At 32.8% G+C, this 20,500-nt stretch overlaps 1 long non-coding RNA gene across 2 annotated transcripts; it reads left to right on the forward strand.

Moving 5' to 3' along the window:
* Window positions 1-1,827: 1,827 nt before the first annotated feature.
* On the forward strand, window positions 1,828-10,878 carry LOC127871570 (uncharacterized). Of its 2 annotated transcripts, XR_008045453.1 has the most exons (4): window positions 1,828-2,122; window positions 9,842-9,929; window positions 10,073-10,324; window positions 10,846-10,878. It is a non-coding gene; the product is annotated as an uncharacterized LOC127871570 (long non-coding RNA). The 2 variants fall into 2 exon arrangements; XR_008045454.1 differs by lacking the exon at window positions 9,842-9,929 and having other exon boundaries at window positions 1,832-2,122.
* Window positions 10,879-20,500: the final 9,622 nt, after the last annotated feature.

A 20,500-nucleotide genomic window follows, 5' to 3' on the forward strand; every position in this document is an offset into this window, starting at 1 on the left:
GAAGGTTATATCATGTTCGTTTGTTACCTAAATTAAAAAGTGGGTGAGCGGTCGGACGTAATGAAAATATAAATGGTTGACCGTTTCGATCACATGCCTGTTATTGATGTTCTGCTCGAAATAATATCGGCTCACTCAGCGTTTAAAAGTCATGTTCATGAATTGGATAATAAGTTGTTGTCACGTTGAAAAAGCCTAGCTTGTTAATAGTTAATGGCAGTTAAAAGCCGGGTCTTTAATAATTACAGTGTGTTAGGAGTTCTTCGGGAACCAGTGGTGTACAATATGTTATAGTTATTTTAGTTTTTAAGCAAGTGACCTAACTTAATTTTCAGACCACTGCCCAATAGATTTAATTCTTACATGTCTTAAATGAATTATATTGGGAGGATGGTATATACGCAGATTTGAGTACCCTGCTGATAGTAAAACTAATATTTTAGGAAAATTTACTGATAATATATCAGGGAAAATAACAATTTAACACAATCAGTTATGCGAACTTATGCATTATGTCTCCTTTTAGGTGCATGGACACACTCTTAATTAAGATACAAAGTACATTACCACGAATTATACGCAAATATGTATGGTTCGACCAAAGCTGAAAAAGTCTGTCTGTCTGTCTGTCTGTCTGTCTGTCCGTCTCTGCGTTTGTCCGCCTGTCCGTCCGTCTGTCTGTCTGTCTGTCTGTCTGTGTTTTAACATTCGGGACTACATTATGAAACTTGTGCACACGCGGGTTACGCTTTACTGAAAAGTAGCCGAAAATAAAACTGTTTAAAAAACGGAGCGGAGTTTTTCCTTTCATGTCACATGGCGTACTTGTGTTATTAATTAAATCAATTCAGCATGGAATGCTTTGACAGAATAGTATGGTTATATTTAACTATGTAAGGATTTAAATCAATATATCGTTACCTGCATATCCTTAACATATATTCTCCATTAACATAACAAACATAATACGCTATTGCACTGAATAAAATATATTTTGTTAAATCACATATTCCCTGATTTTTTTTTTCATTTGTAGATAGCAAGGCATAGCATTATACAAATACAAAAGCCTGACATCATAGATTAAATTTTTGAACTCAAATAGCATAAATTTAACAATTAGATCTTAATTGTTTCCCATGTTTGGCTAAGTGTTAATCTTGCACATTTTGGACGAGTTTAATGCGACCTTAAAAGTATACTTAGTGAGGTTCGATTTGAATCGATTGAAGTCGATTTTATTACTAACACACATGTATTCGTTGTAACGATACTTAAATATACTCATGCAAGCCAGGCTAATATTGGCGAGCTTAAAAAAAACTTAATTATAATAATCCTTTGGTGTTTCCTGTAATCGTCAAATCAAAATAAATCAACAAAGCAATCGCTATCAATTTTCGTCATCATAACACCCGACCACATCATCGATATCATTGACATTATCGTTACTAATATCTTTAACATCATCAATGGACATCAATTTAAGTTCGATTTAAGTTTGTCCAAACTAGTGCTTGCCAATGTAAATGTACATAAAAATCACGATTGTCCATGTTAAGAAATACTCTTGGGCGGACAGGGGGAACAAATATCTTTGGCTGCATCGACCTTGTTTCTTTAAGATAAAAGACCATGTACATGTATTCTATTCAAATACATTTCCACCACAATTGCATATGGAATACCCGATCTATACATTTCACCAATAAAGACGTAATAAATACACATTAAATAACACGTTGTGAATAATATTATTCTGTAAGAAACGCAAATCACAAAACAGTGTTTCGATTGGTATTAAATGACATTATATTACTAGAAGTAATTGGCATTGTATTACTATATTTTGCGTCTTCAATAATTATATGCCTTTAACCTTAAACCCAGAAGATATATAGACTTGCAATCACTTTAGTTATCGCTATCTGACAACTTCAGATAACTGACAAACATTCACGTGATCAGGTGGTTAAAGATATTTAAACTAATTGTGAAGTATATGTCAGTTTACGTAAAGCTAACGCGATAGGATATGATTATGAATTGTATTCATGGTATAAGTTAAATATATGTTTACGTGTTTTTGTGACATTTCTCTTACGCTAAATGGACTTTTAAGGTAATCCCGGTTTATTTCATTTTATTTACATGTTATTTATAATTTTATTTTTATCAATAATAAATACACGGTTAATATTAACGATGATGAAAAATTGAAATTCCATCTTCTGTTTTACAGCTGAAATATATGTGTAATATATTTATAATCATTACCAAATAACAATGTTTGAATATTAAATTTTGTTACGACAGAAGAGACAAAAGTCACATTACGAAGTGACTTACCATAGTAATTTATGCAAACTGAACATTTGGGTTTAGATGTGTTGTTCTATACATATGTATGCATTCTTTAAGACCAGTTAAGTCAGTTGCATAATCCCCGCATGCAGTCAAAGTTGTTAATCATTTTAATTTTGTTTGTAGATATAACATGTCTTCACAATTTGGGCAACTTTAATTCTATTCATTTTTCTACTCCAATTAGAAGTCATATTTGGCACTAGATTTGCAAAATGACATCTTTATAATACCCATAGCATATTAGATCTAAGATTTATATTATGTTTTAATTGAATCCGCTATTTGAAGTTGAAAACTTGAACATCATTCTCATTTGTAGTAGTAAAGTATGTTCATAAAGTTTTAGCTATTATCGTTGAATTGTACGTTAGAATATGTATAGTCCCCTAAAACTCAATTATGAGTGGCATTTCTGTACTGTGTTTTAAAGTTATTTTATATATATTTTACTAGGTACATGATGATGAGACTTTAATAAGCTATCTTATCTTATGTTAAAGTTGTTAGCCGCCATTAATTATAAAATGTTAAAAATGGAAACACTTCTATAAGATTCCGCGTAATAAACTGTTACAGCATGTATTTCATGTTTATTTTTTATGCCATTCTCACAACGTAAGATAAACTGTCAACTATTTAGATTCCGATCACGCACACAATCAGACGGATTAAATATTAACATCAGTGTAATTTTTCATGACCATTAAATATGTTGAGCACTTTGCTCATCCCTTAACATTAAAAGTCGCGGGGCGATGTCACATGCTTGTGTATTACTCCGCTTTATAATGCATGCTCGGATAAAACTAACTTCAGATAATTATTACTATCAAGAAAAATGTTACGTGCAAACACCATCGTTGTTTTTAAGAACAAGGTTAATGTTTTTTGGGGTTATATGCACTTATTTAAAAGCTTACTCTCCCAAGCAGTAAGTTGAGTTGCACACACTTGCGTTTATCTTGCCAGTGTAGGAGCGTTTGTATTCGAAGCATTAGAAAGCGCATCTGCAGATAATCTTCCCTATTAGGTGCTTTTCATAAACAAACTTGTTACCGAGTAGTATTATAATTATCAATGCATATTTAATTGTCAATGTGGTGTTAATTTATATTGCACATTAAAAACAAACGCACTCAAACAATACTTTAAGTTTCATTACTTGTAAAAGCAAAATGGCGAAATGACACTGAGCGCTTTTGTCCTATGTATTCATTATGTTATAAAAAGCATTTTATCTTATAGATCATTTACTTCGTACTGAAATTCTTGTGTCAACCATAGGTAAACTAGCATGTAAACACAGCATTAATCCGCCTCTTGTGTGATATGTCTTTACAAAGGACACTCGAATGATACTTTTGCTTTCGTGAATTAAAGGATATGATAGATAAGAATCTTTGAAGTTTAAAGCCGCTCTCATTGTATTAATAAGAATTCAAGACAAATTCTCCGGAATCATCTGATAACTATCAAGATTAAATGCTTAAAATGTTAGGTTTTTTTTCGACGTAGCTGCATCAGATAACTTTGGATGGATTTGTTTTAGTTTGAATGCATAAATACAGAATTCAATGAACGCATCAGCATTGCGATATTTTTTCTAAATGTAGGGTATGGTAACTAACAACAAGGTTTGGAGGTCAGCCAATAAATGTTGCATACAAGTTGGGATGAAATTTAACATAATAACACACATTTTAATATAAACGTTCTGCAAAGAACAAGAATTGAAGATTAAAACTGAACGTTAATACAAATTGAGTGTAATGAACAGAATTTTGCATTACTTTGGGATAATGAAATAGCTTTTTATTATTTTTTATTGTATTCAGTTAAAAAAGTTATAATCCGATTTATCATTTGCCTTAAAATTAGATTTAGTTAATTTTAAAGATTTTCAACAAGGTACTTAGCAATATAGGGTATTTAAACACGGATTCAATAATACGAAGAACATTCATCAACATTTTGAAATATTATAAGTGGTCATTGTTTTTAATCCAGTACGAGTACAACAATAAAGACAATGTGTTTTGTTTGTTTGTTACATTGTTTTGAAACGGTCAGAGTTAGGTGAGCGATTGAAAGCTAAAACCTGACAGACTGTGTCTGATTCCGAAGAATCTCATAACTGTATTTTCCATGTTACGGTGAATCAAAATTTTACCAAGTGTGAATATACTTTGAATAAGTTATCTCAAACAGAACAGAGAGGTGTAAATCAGCTCTATACATCTTAGCTCAATGCCAATTAGTCCTGCATTAATTTGTATTGCAATGAAGTATTTTCAAATAGCTCACAGAAATTAGAAAACTGTATTTGCTAGAACCAGGTAAATGTTTATGGATAGTGATTTTGCAACTGCTATTGTTTGTATGTGTCCGAGAAATTACGAATAAAAAAGCAGCAATAAGTTATTTTTCAATTAAAACACATTTTGTGATTTTTTATCATTTCATAGAATTTCTAGAAAAATTTGGGCTGTTGCAGACTGCTTGATTTAGTGGGTGCTTGAGTGGACTTAAGCCGGCAGCTTGGTTTGGCTTAAGCAGGCTGCTTGCTTAACAATGATTTACTAGAGGCACGCTGCTTGGATGGCTGAGCAAGGCTGATTTGCTTTTCTTGGGGAAAGGCTCCTTGACTGTGTGAAGACAGGCAGCTTAGTTCGTGTGGGACAGACTACTATGGGTTTTCCATAACATATAAATTGACACATCGTTCCCAATAACACTTCACATAATTTATTATGTTACAATCTACTGTTATATACGTATTATATACAAACAATACTCTGACACATTATGGTAGAATCATAACAAGGCAGTTTAAACGCCTTGTAAAGTTACAGAAATCGCTAAATACGAATTTATTCAAAATTACATGTTGTCCGAACTTTCACGAGTTAACCCTATACATTGTAAATTTTAGTTTAATGGAAACAACACATTTTAGTAAGCAAATATATATAATTGACAACGCTTGACATATTATCAATAAGTGATATATACCTTTTACAATGATTAACATATTTTCAATAAGTGCATCCGTCGTTAATTCATAATTAAGAAACTTGATACTATAATAGTAAATTTCACACAGTGGTACGATTTTCTAACCGACAAGAATAAAAATGAGAAATTTCATGTTCTTTATCACCGATACATTCTGTTAAAAAGGAATTCGAAGCGACCATATGACCATCGTCTAACATCTTTTTTATAAACGACCATGGCCCATACCAGACCTGATAAAGTTTACCAAGAACCTACTAAAACCTGTTTTAAATGCGTCCCTGACTCATAATAAACATATATTGTTACATAATTTTGTTTGCAAAGAAACGGCGAGTGCGCTAAGGTCTATGCCTCGAAGAGTATTTTTTAGAGCTGAAAATCAAGCATCTTGAACAATATATTTTTTGTAAATAAATCCTTAATTGATGTATAAACAAACAAAACTATTATGTTTCATTCATAATAGCCTTCATTTTAGCTGGACAATGTGTTAAATTTGGTTAATATTACAAGTATTTTTCAAGAATGTACAAACGTTCTGAATATAGTTTATGTAAAGTATTTTTTTATTGGACAACCCTTTAAATATTCACCTTATAATATTCTTTATGCAAACATTGCCTGTCATTTACATTTGCTTTCGTAGGAAACTAAGCCACTCAATATAAACAATATAAACAATGAACTAAAAACACATATGGAGCAAGTAAGTAATTAATATATACTTTCAACTTAATTTATTTGAAGACGATATGACCTTTCATTTGGTCATGTATATGCTCTGTTGTATGTGTTTGTTACATATTGGCTATACCGGGATCATTTTCCTTGCTTCACCCTTTTTACTACACTGTGCACAAAATATTTTCGATAATAATTACGGATATTCTATAACATAAATCTTAAAAACCTCATTTATGTATCTTAATGATTACTATTTAAATGGTAATTTTGTGAATAATATATGATTGAATTGACCAAACCGATGACAGAATTGAAGCGAGAATACCACACAAACTGATGGACCGGTACCAAAATTGCAGTCGAGATATGCGTACATTAGTTCATAGAAAGAAATAAGTGTGTAGGGCTTTATAACAAAATTATAAGAGTAATGTTCTTTCTCTTTATCTTCACATACGGCTCATCAGTACTCTATAAAGTATCCATAGTCAGTAGGGCAAACATTCTCGCAACAATCACGGGTAATCACGTGATAGTCAAGATGGCGACGTCCATTCCCGAGGCAGGTATCTCACTGCCGTTTTATACCCTGTATTGCTTGTTTTAATGTTTCAAATGCCGCTCTTTTCCCAAGCCACATCAGCAAGAAGGTTCCTAACGTTTATTTCGTATTTACTTTCGCTCTATATCTCGACTTTACTCGCTGCAATATTTGTTAGCGTGATGACCTAATTACAGCTTCACTTAGCAAATTCCAGGGAGTAAAGTCGATATGTAAACCGAATTTTGAAACGAAACACACGCTAATCACCTGCTATGGCAGTGATATGATGATATGATAGTGAGCGTCATTTAAAAATGTTGTTTTTTTTAATTTTCATGACAAAACATTTACATGCTTGTTTCCCCGAATAAATAATATTAAGGTTACTTACGGTAAACAAACGAACAATATACGGTCGCTTTGTCCGTACACAGATATTAATATAAAATATAATGTCAAATTTACTTTAAGTGTAAGTTTAGATATGGTTTCATAGATCATCATCATCATCATCATCATCATCATCATCATCATCATCATCATCATCATCATCATCATCATCATCATCATCATCATCATCACGTTGCCGTTGTGGGGAAATGAGAGACGAAATCCTCCTACCGTCAGGTCAGTTGTGTGCTGCTGAGAGTAATTTATCCATGGTAAGGGATGTCCACTATTTAAAATTGTCCATCCAGCTAATCTTCTGACGGCCTCGACCTCGACCTCCCTCTAGCGTGTCCTGGAGAACAGTCTTGCACACAGAGTCGTGCCTGGTGACGTGTCCAAACCAAGCCAGCTTTCATCGTTTGAGGGTCCCCATCAGGGGCTTTTGTGGACCAACAAGTACTTTAAGTGTTGGGGATGCGGAACAGTCTTCGGAGACTTTTATGTTCCCCAATCCATTCATCCTTGGTCTTTTTCGTGTTCTTTTTTACCTCCCTGTTCGCTTTCTGTTTATTGGTGATCTGTAATTTGTAATATATATCCCCACTTTTTTGCTTTTTGATGGCAACTTTTAAATGGATTTCTACATACGAGATGATGTATGTTTAGATATTAACAAACATTTGAAAAATTCTTCTTAAACTTAATATATAATTATCTTTTGGAGATGGCCCAACCGTCCTAACATTATTTTAGATATCCGATACTTACGACACATACACACTAAAATGTATAATGTGTTTTCGTTTCTGTCTTCAATAGTTACCTTTGATTGAAATCGTTTTAGAGTCGCGTTTAGTGGGTGATTAAACTGGTGTTCGTCTAGCCCTTAAACATGTTTAAACAAGGTATTGACTGTTCCAGTGATTACAGTTTAATTATTGCACATTAATCCTTGATTTTCTGTGATAGAAGAAGTGGATGAAAACAAGAATTTCCCTATTGATATATCTCCTGAATTTTCAAGGTTTAATTTATTGATTACCAATATAACCTCAAATAACCCTTTAAAAAGTTACAAAAACAGATTCAGCACATTTTTGAAACGTTTTTCCTAATGTAATTTGTGAATTCATGTCTCCGTTTTAGCTCATCTGGAATACACAGTGTGAACATTTCAGATCCCTCCCTTGTGCTGCCGTCCTTTGTCCTGAAAAGTTTCAATTAATAATTATGTTTAACCGCGTGGCATATTTTAATGAACTGAAATGGGAATCATCCTTTTGTTTTAAAGTTGTTTACATTGTTCCCGTCGACTGCATACGTATGTAGGTGACCAGAGCTTAAATATATCTGTTAAATGTGATACATTAAAAAATATTCTCCTCTGAAACATCAAGGCATAAAATATATATTATCCTTTTAGTACACTGTTGTTCAAATCGTGATTTTGTGATCATAATTGATATCGACCCAAGAACAATATGATAAGTATATACTTATATATAAATATAAATTCATGGTATAGTAACATGCTTGATATAGCAATTGTGAGCAAATTGAATCTAAAGGTCGTCTTCTCTGAAACCACGACTCAAAGAGCTTTAGTACTTGGTATGTTTCATCAGATAGTTGTTCATGATAATGTTTATTCAAAGTATGACTCTTATGTAAAAACATGTTGTGCTCTGAAAAGATAATACCCAAAGGCCGTTCCAGAGAGTGAACTTTTCGGATATACCTCAGTATAAAACATTGATTTTTAAAATTCCCAATTCCAAGCTGGTATGTAGCTGTTATGTAGCACTTTCCATCTGATTAGTTTGCTAAAATCATATAACAGCAATCAGCATCTTATTCTACCAGGTTGTCAAATCTTTTATTAGAATGTTTTATTTGAAACAGAATTCATTAAGCTTAATATTTGTTATGTGACATCAGATAGTGGTCTTTTCAAAGACTTGACTAATGCATTCAACTAGCATATTGAACCAACTGTAAACTTACATGCACTGTGCTTCTTGATGGGCCGTGGAAGATTAAATTATCAAAATTAACGAGGGTCACCTTATTGCTTCCCTATTCAATTATGCACGATAATTCCAAAAAATAAACGACGCTTTATGAAACTCGTACATGTCGTCGGTGACCGCTAATTTATTGCTATTTGTTATATATATATCAATATAACTATATAATGCCCAATGCCTCACAGGCTTTTAATTTCAATTTTACATCCTTATTTTCTGATGATGTGTGACAAAATGACTTAACGACAAAGACGTCATTGCAAAAATTAAAAATATATACGACTAAACATGAACACTTATGTGGTGATTAATAAACATTTTCGTTGTCATCGTCTTCAAGAAATTGAATTTCAAAATCTTTTAAATAGGTCGGAATTGTATGATGCTTAAGGTTACTTTGTTTGTCCAATGACGAAATGTTTCATAAAATTGTTTAAAAAAATATTGACCTTGTAAATATATATCATGCCGATTCTGATTTGTTGTTCAATGTTGTTGAAATGTTTTATTTAAACATATTATATATTTACGCGGTCTCGATGAAACATTAAAACATTAAAAAATATGCTGGCATTTTTTTACACATTTTTATTTGTTTATTAATGGAGTATCAGGATTGTTCAGTGTCTGAACGGTTGCAGTTCAGTGTCGATTGGTAACTATCTAATGGCATTACTTGATGTGATTAACGGCAGTAATTAATCAATGGGTTCGATAGAACAAAATCTTATTTATAAAGATTATAAATCATATTGCATATTGTTTATTCTGTACGTTGTTAATAACTGTGTGTATATGTTTTGTTCCGCAGTTAAGTGAACCAAAGCAACCTGATAGAATGAGCATTTTTACCACAATCATTCTTCTGTCAACATGTGTTTTAACCCAATCGGTCGAAGGTAACAGACATTGTATAAACTGTTTGGATGTTTTCCTATTAGTAGAGACAAGTTGGTTACCAAAAGCATACATTCAAACTTGATTCCATTCATCACAATGTATTCAACTGTTATAAACGTGCATTCTTTTATTTTCGTTTTAGATCGCGACATTATAAGATATCTAAAACAAAATGGCCATGAAGTTTCTGTTACGTTCGGCGGAACGGTCGCAACCTATAACCATCAAATTTATGAACCGATCAGCGTAATAGACGGCCATGTAGGTTATCCTGACCCTGACCGTAGTTAATGCTATGCTGCCTTGATGCGACCAGCATGGATCAACATCGACCTCAACGTGTCGTATCCATTCGATCGGATAGAAGTGTATGGCAGTGCAGACAGGATTCATGGTAAATATTAAAACGTTCGTTTTATACATACATATGTATACATGCATCTTAGCAGATTTTGGCGCCACCTAAAAGGATCGTTTCTGGGGCGGTCGTCTGCGAAAATTATGTTTTCGTCCCATTCCGTTAATAAATAAGTAGGTTGAGGGGCCCAAAAATTGATTTTAACAATGACATTATTCTATTTTGCATCCAAAAGTCTCTAAGATTTAATATTCCGTAGTTGAATATGTATATAAAAGTGTATAATGGTCCTCTTCAAAAACTGGCAGCTTCTCGGGTGAAGCACCAGTTTTGCTTTAACATAAGTCTCAGTTTATGGTCAAAGTAGAAAAACCAGTGAAAACAAGTGTTCCTTGTTTAAATACAATGTATACATTCTTTTCCGAAAATATTAGAGTAAAGTTCGTTTAAAGTATGGATGTTTAAGCTGTTTTACTTAAGTTTGCTATTGTGTTTGGATGGAAATGACTTATTTAAATAAAACGTATTTAAATGTCATTGCGAGTTTCCTTTTTCAGTCGAAGATCACGAAAACCTAGAAATTACTGTTGCATACATGCCATACGTCCCGATCTCGGCGGGACAGTCCCGCTTTTGGGCCCTTTGTCCCGCCGTCCCGATATGAGACGATTTGTCCCGCTAATCCCTTTATTGCCCCCAAATAACAATCCGATTCTACTTATCGTGTGTACCAGTGTTGTTTATGACACCTTATCAGCGATTTATCGGCTAATTATTGATTTCATCAGGCATTCACACCATGGTGGTCTTCAAGATAGTGGTCGCTTATTGATATCGATAGTTGTATTATAATGAAATAAATGTTGAAAATGTGTTTATTTTTGTATTTGTTTGAAACGGTTTACAAAACAATTGAAATGATAGATCGTTTTAGGTGTCCCGCTTTTTGGTCAAATGTCCCGACAATTTTTTATGTAATGTCCCGCTTTGGACCTAAAAAATTATGGCATGTATGGTCTGTTGACAGTGGGGTCTCAGTCTTCACAACGCCAGTGCATTTTAATTTAAGTGACAAACTGTTCGTAGTTAATGCAAACAAACTGATTTCAGCTGTTAAATCGATAAATATTTCGACAATAGATGTCACCAACAATGCGCCTGTAATGACTGTTTGTGAAGTGAGAGTATTTCAATCTGGTGGGTAAAAAAAATGGTAGATACCATTATACAAAATTATTGATGAAGGCATAATAATAAATAATACTATTGGAATAAATTCTGAAATGCTATTTGCAAAAAGTACTGATACACTTAAAATTTTATATTAAACATCTTTCAGCACTTTATAACTAATAATCTTGATTGTTTTTCGAGTTTTCTGTACTGGGGTTAATAGATGCAATTTACAAACATGATTTTATAATTCATTACATCACTTTAAGTTTTTGGCTCAAATCAGCTCTTTTAAAAAACAGTTCGACTACTAGAATAATTTCTTTCCGTTAGTATGTTGATGTTCCACCAATTATATAACTAAATATTTAATCCACGCTAATTAGAATCAACTTTACACCAGTTTACATGATAAGTTAAAATTCGCTTTCCTTTGGGTTTTTTATGACTAATACAATATTCAGTACCATTTATTGACACAACGAAAATAAGGCAATAAACCAAAAACGGACTATTGTGGATAGACACCAATAGACCAGTTCACGCGTGACGTCACGCGCACCTGCGTGTTTACATCCGGACTATATGGGTAGTCAAAAGAAAGATACAATCAATGGGGAGGAATAGAGCGTGATCGGTTATATTTAAACGATTATATTTAGATTTTATTTTTCAACATGCCAACAAGTTGTTCTACGTTACTGAAACAAATAAGAATGAACACAATGAATAAATAGATCAATTACAAATAAAAACATTTACAAATTAACCATTATGATAATGGTATTTGTCTGGGCAGGGACCTATACCCTGGTCCGGGAAAACTAACATGTTGACACATCAAATAAACATTTAATTAAATTAAATGCAATAGTTTTCATTTGATTGTTTGCATCAATCTTAAAATCGTTTAAGCCTTTGTATTCCGGTGTTTAATTGCCCCTTTGTTCTGCCTAATACGATTATCTCGTTTTGATCAGATATTGTCCAGACCTAACTAACAACATAGTGTCATAATTCACACTAGGTGGCAGATGACAGTCTGGTCATTAAACGCAATTGATGCTGCCACCATGTCTTCATTCTGGTAGTATTAAGTAACTAGCCATTTGGTTGAATAAATTTACCGCCGACATACTTAACAGTTGCTTAAATTAGATATGTTACATATTGTACAAATTTGAAGTCTATAGATTGTCGGAAATTGAACACGGTAAAGATACAAGACCGTTTTATTCATAAAAAATGAAGTATTTATGAATTATAAAATGTAAATAAAAAATATTTAACGTATTTAGCGGGCATCGGTTAATTATAATATATAATATATATTCCATATTTAAGTGCTGATTTACTGATAAACATTTAATGTAACGCATTACTTGCATCCAACAGATGTTTTGCCTTATTTGTTTAATTATCTGCAATATATCTAAGTGTTCAGCCATTGAACATTTCGAATTTTAAAATTACCGACGGGAAGGTTGTCTTCGATAGAGAATTCCCTGCTTAGTTAACAACGGGGTAATTTAACGCTCTTACGGAGCATTGAATTAATCGGATTTGCATTTGTTTTATTTCACATTTCGCACGAGGTAATCATTACACGAAAGTTTTCATCAAATTTAAATTGAAGTGACCTACGGTTCTAGCAAATGCAAACACGTGTATTTCAGCTTGTGAATCGAAAATATTTGTACAGAATATGTAACCAACAATGTGCCTATGATTACCATTTGTGAAGTGGTAGCATGTCAATCTGGTGTGAAAAACATGCTTTGATACAAGATTATTGATGATAGCAAATTAACAAATTATCATATTTTAATAAATAATTTATTGCCATCTACAAGTAGGATTGATAAATGGAACATTTTATACATACGTCTTTCAACATTTAATAACTTATCATCATCATTAGTTTTAAATAACGAGCTTCATGGTATTAGGGTTAACATATGATATTTACAAATATAATGTTATCTTCATTTTGCAGTATGTTGTTTTGGCAGAGATCATCCCATTATAATAATAGTTCTATAACCATAATAAAAAAATATTTTTGATAATAAGAACATGTTTTCACAACAATATAGTAACATTTCATTCAAATAATAAAACAGTTCACACAATTAGCATGTTAACATGCAATGCACTGTCCTCCATAGTTACTAATGCACAACGCAGTACATGATATTTACACACAAAAAATAAAATAGTCGACTTAATAATACAATGCTATTGACAGACCTTCACACAAAATATTTAAATATTTTTAAAAACTATGTGTATGCTATGTAAAGCTGAATGCTTTTTTTGTAAATTTCGTCGTTTATAATCATTTCAATCTTACATCTTACCTGATAAAATGTTTCCGCGTCCCTGAAAAGTACATGCGGCAATCCCAAACATTTCTTAAGCTAGTGATGCAACATTTCTATTGAAAGTTGTTTGTCGGGTCTCACTTAGCTCAGTCAAATAAAGTATTTATAAAAGTTAGACCTCCGCTAGGAACAGATTGGAAAAACATAAATATTCTAATTTTATACTTGTGTGCATGTTTAATTAAAGAATGTGTTGGAAGATATGGAGAGAATTGCACGAACGAGTGTAGTCAATATTGCCTCAACAATGAGAGCTGTAACCATGTGAATGGCGATTGTCCGTTTGGATGTGAGGTTGGATATGACTATCTCAAAGATGCCACCTGTCAGACAAGTATGCTCATATTATTATTGTTTAATTATATTATGTCATATATACTTACAAATATGCAATACGCATGAAACTATAGCTCAATAAATTATGATGTTCATTTTTAACCTGTTTGATTATCTACTATAGATCTTTTTTATTACGCCGTCCTTTACCTTCTGGATTTTAAAATAACCGACAATTATGTTGTCACTGAAAAAATAATTGGGTCCTAGTTTTTAAAAAACCTAATGTTTATGTTTTACGCTCATATTGATCTGGGAATTAAAACATAAGTGGCTTTTTAACATTTACGCTTATCTAGCATAGATTGATATGCTGCTTGTTTGTTTCATTTTCTGCTATGATGTATACATGTATGTTTCACCATGCATAACCATCCGCATCGATAATTATTGAAGATTTGGTTGTCTGTTTTATTAATAATTCCATCTTAGTTTTAAAAAAGTGTGTTTCATGTTCATCACTCATGTTATTTTTTAACGGACAATCGGTGCCTCCAGCCTTTAAATGACCACACGCCATTCCAAATACCTCGAAATAGAGTATACTATTGATTTTCCATTAAAGGAACATATCCTGACACTTTTAAAACCAAAGAAAACATCATCAACATTGCAGAAATATGTGTTCACGATGTTCTGTTAGGAGCGGGATCAGCAAAAACCCTATGTCGCCGATGAAATAAACACTCACTTTTGTACACAATCCTACCAGGTTTATTTAGAAATATATCTTAAATATACTTCTTAAGCAAGTTTGAGATACTTTACAAACAGTAAAATCGTAAATTTTATTAAAACATTGTTTTGAAAAAATATCGAGCTGATTGAATGTGTCGCCAAATGTGAAGTAATGGACGAGTCTTTGCGATGATTCACTGAATCAGCTCCAAACGGTAGCAAGTTTCGAGTGCTAAACTGCGCAGATTAATTGCTTAAGTATGTAGTTATGTTGTAATAGTACCAAACACTGTGCAAAATTATAATAATTCACGCACCACTGGTACGTTAATTTTAATTTTTTGTTCCGTAATAAAAAAATAATAATGGACGAGTCCGTCAGTCTAAGGCGTCCTGCAATAAGTAATATGCATCCATCGGATATGCTCAATAAAATTTATATTGCTAACAAGTATATTCATAATGTACGCATTTCTTTATTTATTCATTTTTGGAAGAAAACTGGTCAATTTTGCATTTTAAACAAAAGATAAGTAATGAGCGTGACATAATCGACGAGACGAAGGGCACCCGTGTACCTTGATATAGCGCTAATTTCTTGCCAGTAAAATTTGGTTAATTTATGTGCGTGGGGAAAAACATAAACCGGATGTTGACAAACGTTTGAATGGCGGTAGAATTTCAAGATCTTTACAGTTCACTTTAACTTTCATAAATATAGGTAAGTGCTTGATCGCTGATTACTACAACATATATTCTGAAATAATTACCATTGTATTTTTATTTCGTGTTGAACATGTGTATACACCATTTTGCATAGTTTGTTCTACTGCCTCAGGCACATAACACGTGTAAATACATAAACAAAACTGTCCCGTCAATAACTCGGTGTGTCTCGTCAATTATCTAATAAAATACCCTCATTTATAAGACACAGATTGTGTGTTTTTCTATAAACGGCACTTCGGCGATGGTTTTTACATAAACATATGATATTGAATGTCATTTTAGCCATGTTGAAATAATATTTAGATGGGAGGGTAATTATGCATACTATTCATTTCAAATACAATTTAGTTGAGGCATGGAATAATTTTACTACACATAACTTTTGCTGAAAGGAAACATAAATAAACCATATTAACAAATTACAGTGCCATTTTAGCAGCAGTTCTATATTATGTCTGTTTAAACATATTGTAAATCATGAACATATATGACAGTATTAGCATTATAAGTGATCATCCCATTGTCCCGTCCATTACTTTTAATTCGTTCCGTCCATTATTTCCAATTTTACCATTTTCTAACTTTGGTTTATGTTTAGTAAAGCCAATTTACCGCATGACAAATACTTCTGTTTGTTTCAGGATGGCGAAATCAAAAGCGCAGCGTATGCGAGAATATAGAGAGCGCAAGAACCAGCAGATAGGAGAGGAAGAGTGGTTAAGGCAAGAGCGTAACCGTAGGAAGATTTATTTCACACCGATGGCACAGATGGATGAAGATAAGCAATTGAAAGCTAGAGAGAGGAATAGAAAATGCCAACAGAGCTTTAGAAAGAAGAAACAACAGCAGAAAGGAAGTGATAGAGAGAGCCTTGGCGATAGAGGAAATGAAGTATTACCACAGCCTAGTACGAGTATGCAGTCAAATGAGAATGAAGTGACAAGCTTAACCGACACTTAACTGCCAAATTACCTTTCCAATCTAAGGCAAAGTTTCATATCGCATCAATTCTGCTATGAACGTTTTTGGCATTGTTTCAGTAGGTTTTAACATATGTGACTAGTGAAAGGATCGATATCTTTTTGGTAACTATGTCATTATTGAGCCGAATATTTGTTTAATTATATTGCCGCCATGATGTTGTATATGCTTTGGTACATTTACAAGTACTGGTATTAATTTTAAAAAGGTTCTGAATAGTCAAACACGCTATCCCTAGTTTATTGCACATGTAGTTTATGTTAGTGATTTTTATGCTCCCCATATATATATATATATATATATATATATATATATATATATATATATATATATATATATATATATATATATATATATATATATATATATTTGTTAAAAATATATTTCACTTTTTTTTATAAATCGGGCAATGTAGTGCGATTCAGCGAAGACTAGTCTTATTCATAAAAAATATACAGAAACATGCATCCTCAACCCATTTAACTAAAACCTTAGAACCTTTATAAGTCGTGGAATGGTGGAGTTTAAAAAAGCATTTCAATGCGTTTTTCCTGTGTTGAGAAAATTTCCACCCAATTAAATCGCTAACGGCATCAACAGATTGCGTACAACATACATTAGATGCTGCATGCGCAAACATATTGTCTTCTTGCCGACGTAGTAGATAATTTTGCATTTTTCCAGAAGAGATGGAGCAAATGCTTAGGAAATGGCGCTAGTAATAGGAGGTGGCGCCAATGCAGCCAGGATGAATCAATTATCAGTCGTATCGCAATGACTTTATCACATGACGTACATTTGATAGATAATGTTATTTGTTGTATTTAATTTATTTTTCAACGTACAATCGAAGGCCCAAATATTTACAAAACATAAACACATTCTATAATACATAAGATTTTTTTTTAAATATATAAGTTATCAACTCAATTAAGAAGTCACCAGCATTAATAAGACATATCCATCCATCCATCCATCCATCCATCCATCCATCCATCCATCCATCCATCCATCCATCCATCCATCCATCCATCCATCCATCCATCCATCCATCCATCCATCCATCCATCCATCCTTCCATCCATCCATCTATAAAAGTTTTAAAAGTGAAAAAGTGAGAAAGATAAAAGTATGATAGATTTATCATATAAGGTGAGGTGAATTAAAGTTAAAAACTGATAAAAACATGTCTCCCGGAGTTCAAGGGGCAGAAGGGGAAAGCAGGGACTGCTTAAACCCTTCAAGATTAGGATGTAAAACTGTAGTGGCAGGGAGGTTGTTCCACATCACAATAGCACTTGGGAAAAATGAAAGCTTATAATAATTTGCAGTGGTATGGATCTGTCTGCAGGAGAGAGGGTGCATGTGACGAGTGAATCTGGTGGGTCGCTCGATATATGATGGTAGGGGCACAGCCACTAAACCTTGAACAATTTTGAAAAATATGATTAATTTAGTGTCATTTTGTCTGTCTTGTTGGGTCTGCCAATCAAGTTCCTGTTGCATGGAGGTGACACTGTCTAATGGGGAATAGTTATGCTTGACCCAGCGGACTGCTCGAAGCTGTACATTTTCAATTTGTTGTATATTTTGTAATGGGTGAGGACTCCATACGGAAGAAGCATATTCAACCTGTGGTCTAACTATGGTCTTGTAAGCGGTATTACATGTGCAGATGTCCATACTTTCGGGAGAATTCCGCAGTCCAAGGATTTCTGAAAAAGGAGTGCTATTATTGGAGAAATTTGTGAACTTAATTCTTTTAGCGAGCGATTTAATTGGCTGGGAATATGCTCGTCATACAGGCTTAAAAAACATCGATTTGCTTTTACGGATCCTACCATGCCACAACGTATATAGGTCCTCACGTTTCCAAATGGATTTTGATTACATATTTCTGTACATCTTTAGGTGAATTTATAATCGCTGTTCAAATCGCACTACATTGGCCGATTTTTAAAATAATTCGAAATATGTTGAAAAAAATATAACAAATCTAATTCCCTTTAAAATTATCCGTTAAATTTCAAAATATCCGGGCCTGAGCGCCACCTCGGGAGTAGCATTGGCTCATTTATCAATTCATCTCAAAAAAGAGGTGGCGCGCGTGATGAACGGCCGTGAGGGGGTTATACTCATACTGTAGCAGGAATAATTTATTTATAAATTACTAGATATATATAACAAGGTATTCAACTCAAAATCACACGAAAACAGGATGCATCGCTTTGAACAGCAATAACTTCAAGATACAAGATATACATTACAAGATATGAACATTTCCAGCAAAGCAAATTCATTTCTGCGTTGAATAGGACCGAGTTTCATGGAAATCGCTGCACAATTAATGAAGTTATGGCTGTTCAAAGCGATGCACCCTGTTTTCGGGTGATTGTGAGTTAAATGCCTATAGATATATATTATGCTTTTCGGTGGTTTATAGAGAAATATCAGTGAATTAAAACTGATATTTCACTGTTTCAAACAGTGAAAAATAACAGTGAAAATTATCGATTACATATCGTCAGAAAACAATTACGTCATAATTTCAGCGAAACTCTCCAGATAAACTCTTTTACAATATAAATAAACGGTGAAAGAAAAGCATAAACTACAAAGAAAATGTGTTGGATCCGTTGGAATATCGATTTTAATTCACTCGTGATCATAGAACTAAATATATTTTTACTCGTGGCTGCGCCACTCGTGAATATATATATTTTGATATACATGTAAGTGATAGTTATGAGCGTCTTACTTTTAATCATCGTTATAGTAAGATACTAATACATGCTTATCATTTAGTGTTCTACTGAAGAAATGCGATATGATTTTATAATTAATTTACGGTATCAACGTTTTCAAAAATATTTTCAAATGGTATACCCAAGAGTAGTTCGCTTCAGAAAGTATATTGAATTTATATCAATTAGTGACGTTCGACAAAATATGAATATGTTTGATAGTTGTTTACACAAATTTTTGTAATACTTGTATGTGAGTCATATATCCTCATATTGACATTTTGCAAATGTATATCGAATTTATTACACGATATTTTAGTTTGAGCATCATTTACATATGATTTATTTGGTTCTTAGTTTTATTCGTAAATTTTAGCAGCGTAAACATAAAACTGTTTCTTAAATTTAGTCCAACCATACATGGATTGGGCAATGGATTGAGAAACATTAACAATAACCTAATTTCTAATAATATCAAAATCTTCAATTTAAGAATTGTTATTGCTTCTGGTTATTTTTTTTTCTTCCGTAAATCACAGATTAACCCAATAAAAATGTTTCATTTTTAAAATAAAATAAAAATAAAATAATAAAATAAATGAATCTTATTTAATCTTTCATCGAATACACATGGTATGTCACGACCTGGTTTGAAAGCTATCCGGTTGATCCATTTATAATTCACATTTGACGTATTGAAGTTCGTATCAATAGCCTCTTCTGCAGAATGAAGAAAAAGCTCCTGACTAACTGGGTTGTTCCAGTAGAGTCGCCCCTCATAAACAAATAATAGGTTTTAAATGTACATATACCCACTATGTTGGAAATTCAAGGTTCAATGATTAACAGCGAGTCATAACACTGTGCAAATAAATACATTATTTATATTGCAAAATTTACTTTTTTCCTCTGAACCATTTAGTTCACTCTGGTCTTAGGTAAGCGACTTATGATTCTGGCGCTCTTACTACACATTTTGTTATATCTTTGTATTATATTTTCTGGTGTATTTTGCGAAAACACGAATGCTGCTGACAGTGCTATTTAGAGAAAAACAATGTTGACGATTGCTTGTTGGCCTATCACACATAAAGGTAGGACTTAATTTTCTTAAAATGAGGGTAGATCCAGGTTCAATATGTACCAATGAATTATTTATTATCCTGAAGTCTTAAACTTGTAGTTTT

Source organism: Dreissena polymorpha, chromosome 3 (assembly GCF_020536995.1).
Source record: "Dreissena polymorpha isolate Duluth1 chromosome 3, UMN_Dpol_1.0, whole genome shotgun sequence".
Lineage (NCBI taxonomy): Eukaryota > Metazoa > Mollusca > Bivalvia > Myida > Dreissenidae > Dreissena > Dreissena polymorpha.